The sequence below is a fragment of the Palaemon carinicauda genome, chromosome 1 (genome assembly GCF_036898095.1).
Source record: "Palaemon carinicauda isolate YSFRI2023 chromosome 1, ASM3689809v2, whole genome shotgun sequence".
In the NCBI taxonomy this organism is placed as follows: domain Eukaryota; kingdom Metazoa; phylum Arthropoda; class Malacostraca; order Decapoda; family Palaemonidae; genus Palaemon; species Palaemon carinicauda.
In genome coordinates this window covers 314,879,179-314,887,856 of record NC_090725.1, presented here as the reverse complement: position 1 = coordinate 314,887,856, position 8,678 = coordinate 314,879,179, and the positions used below count along the sequence as shown (strand labels likewise).

At 36.6% G+C, this 8,678-nt stretch overlaps 1 pseudogene; it reads right to left on the bottom strand.

The window, feature by feature from the left end:
- LOC137640519 (S-methyl-5'-thioadenosine phosphorylase pseudogene) overlaps window positions 1-7,316 on the bottom strand; it is a 27,815-nt pseudogene extending 20,499 nt beyond the window's left edge.
- Window positions 7,317-8,678: the final 1,362 nt, after the last annotated feature.

Below are 8,678 nucleotides of genomic sequence, written 5' to 3'. Positions count from 1 at the left end.
AAGAGGGAAACCTGAGTACATCATTTAGTTTAATTCTCTGGGAATATTTATGGTAGTCATATACCCAAAGGAAGCTACTGAAGGAACCTTCCATAAGGACGACATGGCCATCTCACCCAAAAATAGATTTTTCGCTTCGCTCAAAATCCGTTTTTTATCCGAGATTTGTTTCACCCGACATAAATCTCCCTCTTTTAGTTTGCTCTAACATTTTCTGCTTTTTTCCTAGTCACTGTTTTCCCTTTGGTAGTTTAGTACGGAAAACTATTCTCATGCTTTATTCTAAATAATAACAAACGTAATTATTCTAATCACTTTCATATTAACATAAAACTTTTATTTAGATGAGTTAAAAAATTGTTTATCAGTTTAAATATCCATTTTTAACAAATACTTTTTACTTTATTCAAAATGATAATGAAGGTAATTATACTAATTACTTACATATTAACATAAAACTTGTATCTCTATGAGTTGAATAACTGTTCATAGATTTAAATATAATTTTTTTTTTGCTTATACAGTACAGGTCCTTTGATAAAAGCAGTAAATTAGATTTGGTTAGTTCACTTTCAGAAAGAAAGATATTTTCTACCTCTTTATTGTGAATATTGTCAAATCTTTCATAGAATCGAATTCCCCTATTACTTTCTAGTTACTAGAACACCTAACACCAGTTTATTCTCTCTCTCTCTCTCTCTCTCTCTCTCTCTCTCTCTCTCTCTCTCTCTCTCTCGTCCGAGTACAAAAACAATTTAACCCTGTTTATCAGGTAAAATTACAAAGCGTCTCTAAAAATTGTGGAAAAACGTTCTTTGTTGCACGAAAGGGAAACAGGTAAGAAAAAAGTGAATGAGCAGGCAATAGAAAACGAAAAAGCAAAATACGAAAATAAAGGTAAATCCAACTGTAGGAAAATTTGCAAAGATTTTTGGGTCACCCAACTAATAAAGAACGAAAAAAAAATAATTGCACAAAATACGACCTTGTGTCCAGACGAGGAATAAATTTCAATAAAAATGATATTTTCTAAACCTCTTTGCTAGAGGAAATTGATGTTATATATAAAAACATATGTTAAAAAGATCAAATTATACAGCGTTGATTTCATAATCTATTATGGTAATAAACGAGCCGAATAAGAAAAGATTCGCAAAAAGCAAATTCATGGGAAAAATCATGTGATGTTAGCTTATAATTTATTATTCATATTCATATTTTTTCCTACGTCTCTTCTCCGTGAAACCTTTGCTATTTTTATTTTATTACCAAGGAGAATTTCAATAAATTATTTATATTCCTAATTTTTTCCTACTTCTCTTTTCCGCGAACTCTTCAAAATCCTACTCAAGGTCATTTAAATATACTCGAGTATGTTTAAGGGACCTTGATCCTACTTTTACGACAGGAGAGAATTTATCTTTTCCACGTGTATATCACCTCAGCATCAACAAACATATTGAGCACAATAGTACAAAGAAATTAAACTAAATTTTAAAAACTACGTAGACACATATCTTGCTAACAATTATAAGAAAGTACCATGTCCAACATCAAGATTAAAGAAAGTACCATGTCCATCATAGATAATAATAAGGAATATTTTACCGAATTATATACTTTCACTAAAATAAGCAAATCGAAAATAATTTGTTTTACAATTCCCTTAACCCGTATCCTACTGTCAGTATACAAAAGATATATTATAAACGAATAAGAGAATAGTAAACTAAATTGGATTTTCACTTAACCAGTGTTATTTCTTAAAGTAATAATTTCGGAATGACTTTTTCTTTCAAAAATAAATGTCTAGGTCTCTAACTTTTGACTTGCCATTGTAGGATAACAATTTATCTTTATTTAGCTTCCTTACTGATTACCAAACACACACAATCATGCACACACACTCTCTCTCTCTCTCTCTCTCTCTCTCTCTCTCTCTCTCTCACTTGACATTGCCAAAAAAAGCTATTTCTAGCTTTCTAATTTGTCACTACAGAAACACACTATTAATTTCAAACCTGTTTTCGCAAATAAAACTCTCTCTCTCTCTCTCTCTCTCTCTCTCTCTCTCTCTCTCTCTCTCTCTCTCTTTCAATTTTATTACTGAAGAAACTGCCTTTGTCTCGATTTCTAATGTGTAATTCTAGAAAACCAATGAGATTCCCTCTCTGTCTTTCTAACTCAACATTCAAGAAAAATAATATCTCTCCAATTTCTTGACGATAAATCATATCACTTTCTTACTTTTAACCTTATTGTTCCGGAAAAATCTCTCTCTCTCTAACTTTCAAATTAACCATTGCAAAGGTATATGTGTAAGAACGATTGCACAAAGTCATACCTTCAATACATATGACCTATAACAGCAAAAAAAAGTTATCATTCATAAACTAAACTCAGGAAAGAAGCCCCAACCTAGATTATTATTATTATTATTATTATTATTATTATTATTATTATTATTATTATTATTATTATTATTATTATTATTATTATTATTATTATTATTATTATTATCCAAGCTGCAACTCTAGTTGAAAAAGCAAGATGCTATAAACCCAGGGGCTCCAATAGTGAAAAATAGCCCAGTGAGGAAAGGAATAAAGGAAATAAATAAATGAAGAGAAAATATTAACAATAAATTATTCTAAAAAAGTAACAGCGTCAAGACAGATATGTCAAATATAATCTATTAACAACGTCAAAAACAAATACGTCATATATAAACTATAAAAAGACTCATGTCCACCTGGTCAACAATAAAAGCATTTGCTCCAACTTTGAACTTTTGGAGTTCTACTGATTCAACTACCCGATTAGGAAGATCATTCCAAGAGTTGGTAACAGCTGGAATAAAACTTCTAGAGTACTGCGTAGTATTAAGCCTCATGATGGAGAAGGCCTGGCTATTAAAATTAACTGCCTGCCTAGTATTACGAACAAGATAGAATTGTCTAGGGAGATCTGAAGGTAAAGGAGGGTTAGAGTTATGAAAAATCTTATACAACATGCTTAATGAACTAATTGAACAACGGTGCCAAAGATTAATATCTACAGTAGATCAGGAATAAGAAATTTGATAGACCGTAAGTTTCTGTCCAACAAATTAAGATGAGAATCAGCATCTGAAGACCAGACAGGAAACAATACTCAAAACAAGGTAGAATGAAAGAATTAAAACACTTCTTCAGAATAGATTGATCACCGAAAATCTTAAAAGACTTTCTCAATAAGCCTTTTTTTTTTTTTGCAATTGAAGAAGACACAGACCTTATATGCTTCTAAAAAGTAAATTTGCTGTCGAGAATCACACCTAAAATTTTGAAAGAGTCATACAAATTTAAAGAAACATTATCAATACTGAGATCCGGATGTTGAGGAGCCACTTTCCTTGACCTACTTACAATCATACTTTGAGTTTTGTTAGGATTCAACTTCATACCCCATAACTTGCACCATGCACTAATTTTAGCTAAATCTCTATTGGGGGATTCACCAACCCCAGATGTACATTTAGGGGATGGAATTGATGCAGAGAGTAGCATCATCTGCATATGCAACAAGCTTGTTTTCTAGGTCAAACCACATGCCATGTGTATATAGTACGAAAAGTAATGGCCAAGAACACTACCCTGTGGAACACTGGATATCACATTCCTATACTCACTATGGTGCCCGTCAAGAATAACTCTTTGAGATCTATTACTTAAAAAATCAGTAATAATGCTAAGAAACGACCCACCCACTCCCAACTGTTTCAGTTTGAAAACAAGGGCCTCTTGATTAACATGGTCAAAGGCAGCACTAAAATCAAGGCCAATCATACGAACTTCCTGACCACTATCAAGGGATTTCTATACAGCATTGGAGATTGTAAGAAGGGCATCACATGCTCCGAGGCCTTTACGAAAACCAAACTGCAAACTAGGGAGTAGATGATTACCTTCAGCAAACCTATTAAGACATTTTGCCAGAAGACGTTCAAAGACTTTAGATAATATGGGAGTTATGGAAATTGGGCGGTAATCAGTGGGACTTGAGCTACCACAAACACATTTACATAAAAGAGTAACATTACCAATTCTCCTACAGATGCTAAAAGCTCCTCTTCTTGCTAACTTGCGCAAAATAACAGATAACTTAGGAGCTAAGAAATCTGCTGTCTTTATAAAAAACAAAGGAAAAATACCATTTGGGTCTACACCTCCATAAGCATCAAAGTCCATCAACAGAGCTTTAATCTCACGAGATCGAAAAGCTAAACTAATTATTTTAGCCTCAGGAAAACAGGAATGAGGAAGTTCAAGTTTTTCATTACTCTGTTTACTGTCAAAAACATCAGCCAAAAGGGTTGCCTTTTCCTTTGGACAGTGAGTGACCGAGCCATCTGGTTTAGGAAAAGGAGGAACTGTTGCATCTACACCAAAGAGTGCAGATTTAAGGGTAGACCACCATTTATGTTCCTGAGTTGTACCAGAAAGGGTTTCTTTTATGGTTAAATTGTACTCCTTTTCAGTTGAGGCATAAACTCTCTGAGCAAAAGCTCGAAGCTGAGTATAGTTGTTCCAGGTCAAATCTGATCTGTTACCCTTCCAAAGGTGACAGGCCTCCTGCTTCTTCAAATAAGCACGTCTGCAATCATCATTGAACCACGGTTTATCCTTCACTCGGTACCTTAGCAGACGAGAAGGGATACGCCTATCAATTATGTTGACTATATTCTCATTCAAATGGACAACAGAATCTACACTATTATATAATTGTGACCAATTTAAGCACAAAAGATCATGCAAAATCCTATTCCAGTCTGGTTGGGATTTCATATAAATTTTACAAGAATATGATATATCAGGGACAGGCTGCTCAGTCTTCACTAATAATAAAATCAAGGCATGATCAGATGTCCCGACTGGAGAACCAAACTTACTAGTTATAACGCCAGGGGAGTCAGTTATACGGGGTCCAAGCAATTACCAGACCTGTGAGTAGCTTCATTTATGATTTGCTCACAGCCTGATTCAGAGGCAAAGTCTAAAGCTCTTAAGCCATGGCGATCGGTAGGAGAGATAGAACTTAATCACTCCCTATAGTGAGCATTAAAATCACCAACAAAGACAAAAGAAGCCTTTCTATTATCTTCTTGTATCTTAGCCATAATGGTAAGAAGACAATCGAAGATAGAATCATCCATGTCTGGATTCCGGTAGATCGAACACAAATAAAAATTGTTATGCCTGCCACAAACTTTCATTACCTGAATCTCATGACATCCACATTGATAGCAGGACTTATGAGAAGCAGGGTACTCGGTCCTAATATACACCGCCATTCCCCTGGCCCTAGGGATGGCATCACGTTTCAACATTGTTGGCTTCTTAAAACCAGTTATAAGGAGCTCAGATGAGTGCCTCATATTAGAAACCAAAGTTTCTGAGCACAAAAGAATATCATACTGTCTGGATGCAACTGTAAGGTCTTGGATATTTGCATGAAGACCACGAATATTGCAATAAAAAAGACGACATTGACGAAAATCTAGGACGTACTGGTCCCGGATTTTGCTCAATGTCTCCAGACAGCATAAGAATTAATAGAAATAAAAAAGAGACATCATACTTGAAAACTAGATTAACAAGAATTATAACAAAAACAATATGTACAGAATTATAAATAAAGTGATTGATGATACCCATAGACTATAGTAAAAAGTCGGAAAAACTGGTCAACATGGAGGAGCCGATACACCATGCAAGGCTAAATACCCTCCAGGATAGCCACTTCAACTGAAGGGAGGACAGTAAGGATGGTTTTGATAAGAAAAAGAGTCAGAAAAAGGAAAAGACAACTTCTTGATATACCACCAGGCATCCATGGCCCTTCTATTAAGCCTGCCCAACACACCATTTCAAAAAAACAAGAGGAAGAAAAAAAAAAATAATAAGATAGAATAGTGTGCCCAAGTGTACCCTCAAGCAAGAGAACTCTAACCCAAGACAGTGGAAGACCATGGTACAGAGGCTATGGCACTACCCAAGACTAGAGAACAATGGTTTAATTTTGGAGTGTCCTTCTCCTAGAAGAGCTGCAAACCATAGCTAAAGATTCTCTTCTACCCTTACCAAGAGGAAAGTACACTGAACAAATTGCAGTACAGTAATTAACCCCTTGGGTGAAGAAGTGTTAAGTATCTCATTGTTGTCAGGTGTATGAGGAAAGACGAGAATATGTAAAGAATAGGCCAGACTATTCTGTGTAAGTGTAGGCAAAGAAAAATAAGCTGTGACCAGAGAGAGGGATCGAATGCATTACTGTCTGGCCAGTCAAAGGATCCAATACCTCTCTAGTGGTAGTATCTCAACGGGCAGCTGGTACCATGGCCAACCTACTACCTACTTGTTTCAAATCAATAACTTGCACAATTACCTTGGCCTAAGATAGTATCTATGGTTCAGGGCCATATAGCACAGTGCTAGGGCTTAGGGGAACATTCAGCACACAGGAGCAATTGGGGGAAAGGTCTGCAGTTGAAATTGAAGGTAAAGAAGAGATAACAAATCCTTAGAAGGCCCTTACCCTTAGGAATTACAGGTTTAACAAAGGCTACTTTCTTCATTGTCCTCAGCACCTTTTCCACATTCACTGGTTCTCTATCATCCTTCCAGCTATCCATGTCTATTGCCATGGCAACAACGGCATAGAACAATCCAAGTTCCTTTGCAAGAATGACCTCAGGCACAGTAGTCATGTTAATGATGTCTCCTCCCCATTGACGAAACATCCAAACTTTCAGCTTTGCTACTGAATCGTGGTCCCTCGATGGTACCACTGTTCCTTTAGGGTTTACTGAATATCCCAGTTCCTTGCAAGTCTCTAAAAGAATCTTTCGAGTATCTGAACAGAATGGAACATCCATTGGAAGATGAAGAATCTCAGGGGGATGACCATCTTCTCCATAATAAAATGTTTGTTGCCTTTTGGTAGTTCTGTCAATGAACTGATCAATAATCACAAAATCTCCAGGAGCGATGTGTTCCCGCAAAGACCCACAGGCTGTTGAAACAACAATGTGTGTGCATCCTTTCGACTTCAAAGCCCAGATATTTGCTCGGTAGTTAACATCGGTGGGCATTATGCTATGCCGTCTTCCGTGTCTGGCAAGTAATACACAAGGAACTCCATCAATCTTCCCTTCCAATAGCACATCAGACGGATCTCTGAATGGTGTTGTCTCTTTACATTCTTGAACATCTACAAAAAGCTTTGGGTTATTGACTCCAGAGCCCCCAAATGATACCGATCTTTATGTTGACCATTTTGTATCCTTCAAGAGTACCTTCATCCAATTTATGGCAACAATAAATAACCACAAGATTCAAAAAAGACAATTCACAAAAGTTGCAAAGGGCGCCTTGATATCGGTAGATGCTCCTGTTGTTTAGGGTTTACAGATTAGCTGACATAACACCCAACCAGGTAGCGCACCAACTTCTGTTGAACGTCAAGCCTCAAAACAAGCAGCAGGGTTACCTAAAGAAAAGGAAATTAGACATTGACCGTGTCTTACAACGCAGTGACAAAATCCAACTGTTCACCTTAGAAGAACTAAATTCTACCATGAAATATCCCAATCTTGGGATGGCAGCCGCCTAGAGTGCATAATAGCAGAAATTATCTTACATTTCAAAAAGAAAAACAAATGCATGGATCCTGTTGCTATTCATTTTATGTGTAACCACCTATCAAATCCCAAAGATATGAAGAAGATAGAATTGTGGCCTTGCTGAAACCAGAAAAAGACCCACCTTCCTCCATAAACCTATCGACCAATATCCTCACTATGTATCTTGTACTTTTTACACAAACGAATAATCTTAGCCTGTATCTAAGCAACTGTCAAACTATGCGGATTAGTCCATGTCATTGCTTCACTGCTTACCAATCAGTGATTCTTCGTAGAAATGGATGGCAGAAAGAACAGATGGAGGATACAGAACAAGAGACATCCACAAGTGTCATCACTTGAGCCGATGCTCTGTAACATCTATACAAATGACTAGCTGCAGCGCTTGAATATCCGCGGGTACATACATGCAGACGAACTGTGCATTTCCATACAATCTGACTCCTTTACCACCATCGAAGAAAGACTATCAAGCACCCTGACTACCCTCTCCACCTAATACTAAAAATGGCACCTTAATGTCAATCCAAGTAAAACACAGGTGTATGTCTTCCACCTTAAAAATCACGAGGTAAACAGAATGCTAAAGATCAAATGGAGTGACAAACTAAAGGAAAAATCACCTTTACCCTGTCTATTTTAGGGCCACCCATGACAGAATGCTCTCCTTTAAAGAGCAAACACAGTGGTAGCTAGGAGCAACCTTATCAGCAAACTCGTTATTACTAGCCGAGGAACAGACACTCAGACTCTGAGACAAACAGTCCTGGCCCTTTCTTACTCTACCTTGGAGTACTGTGCACCACTGTAGGCTAAACAAACCTTAACAGATTATTAATGGCATACTAACATCAACACCTCTATCATCTTTATAAAAATTAACCGGTATCAACCAACCCATATCCGACGGGAAATGCTAGCAAAAACTGAAAAGAATAGATAAATTAATGACACTAGGTAGCCTCTTCACAATCATCAGGAAGCAAGTGGAAGA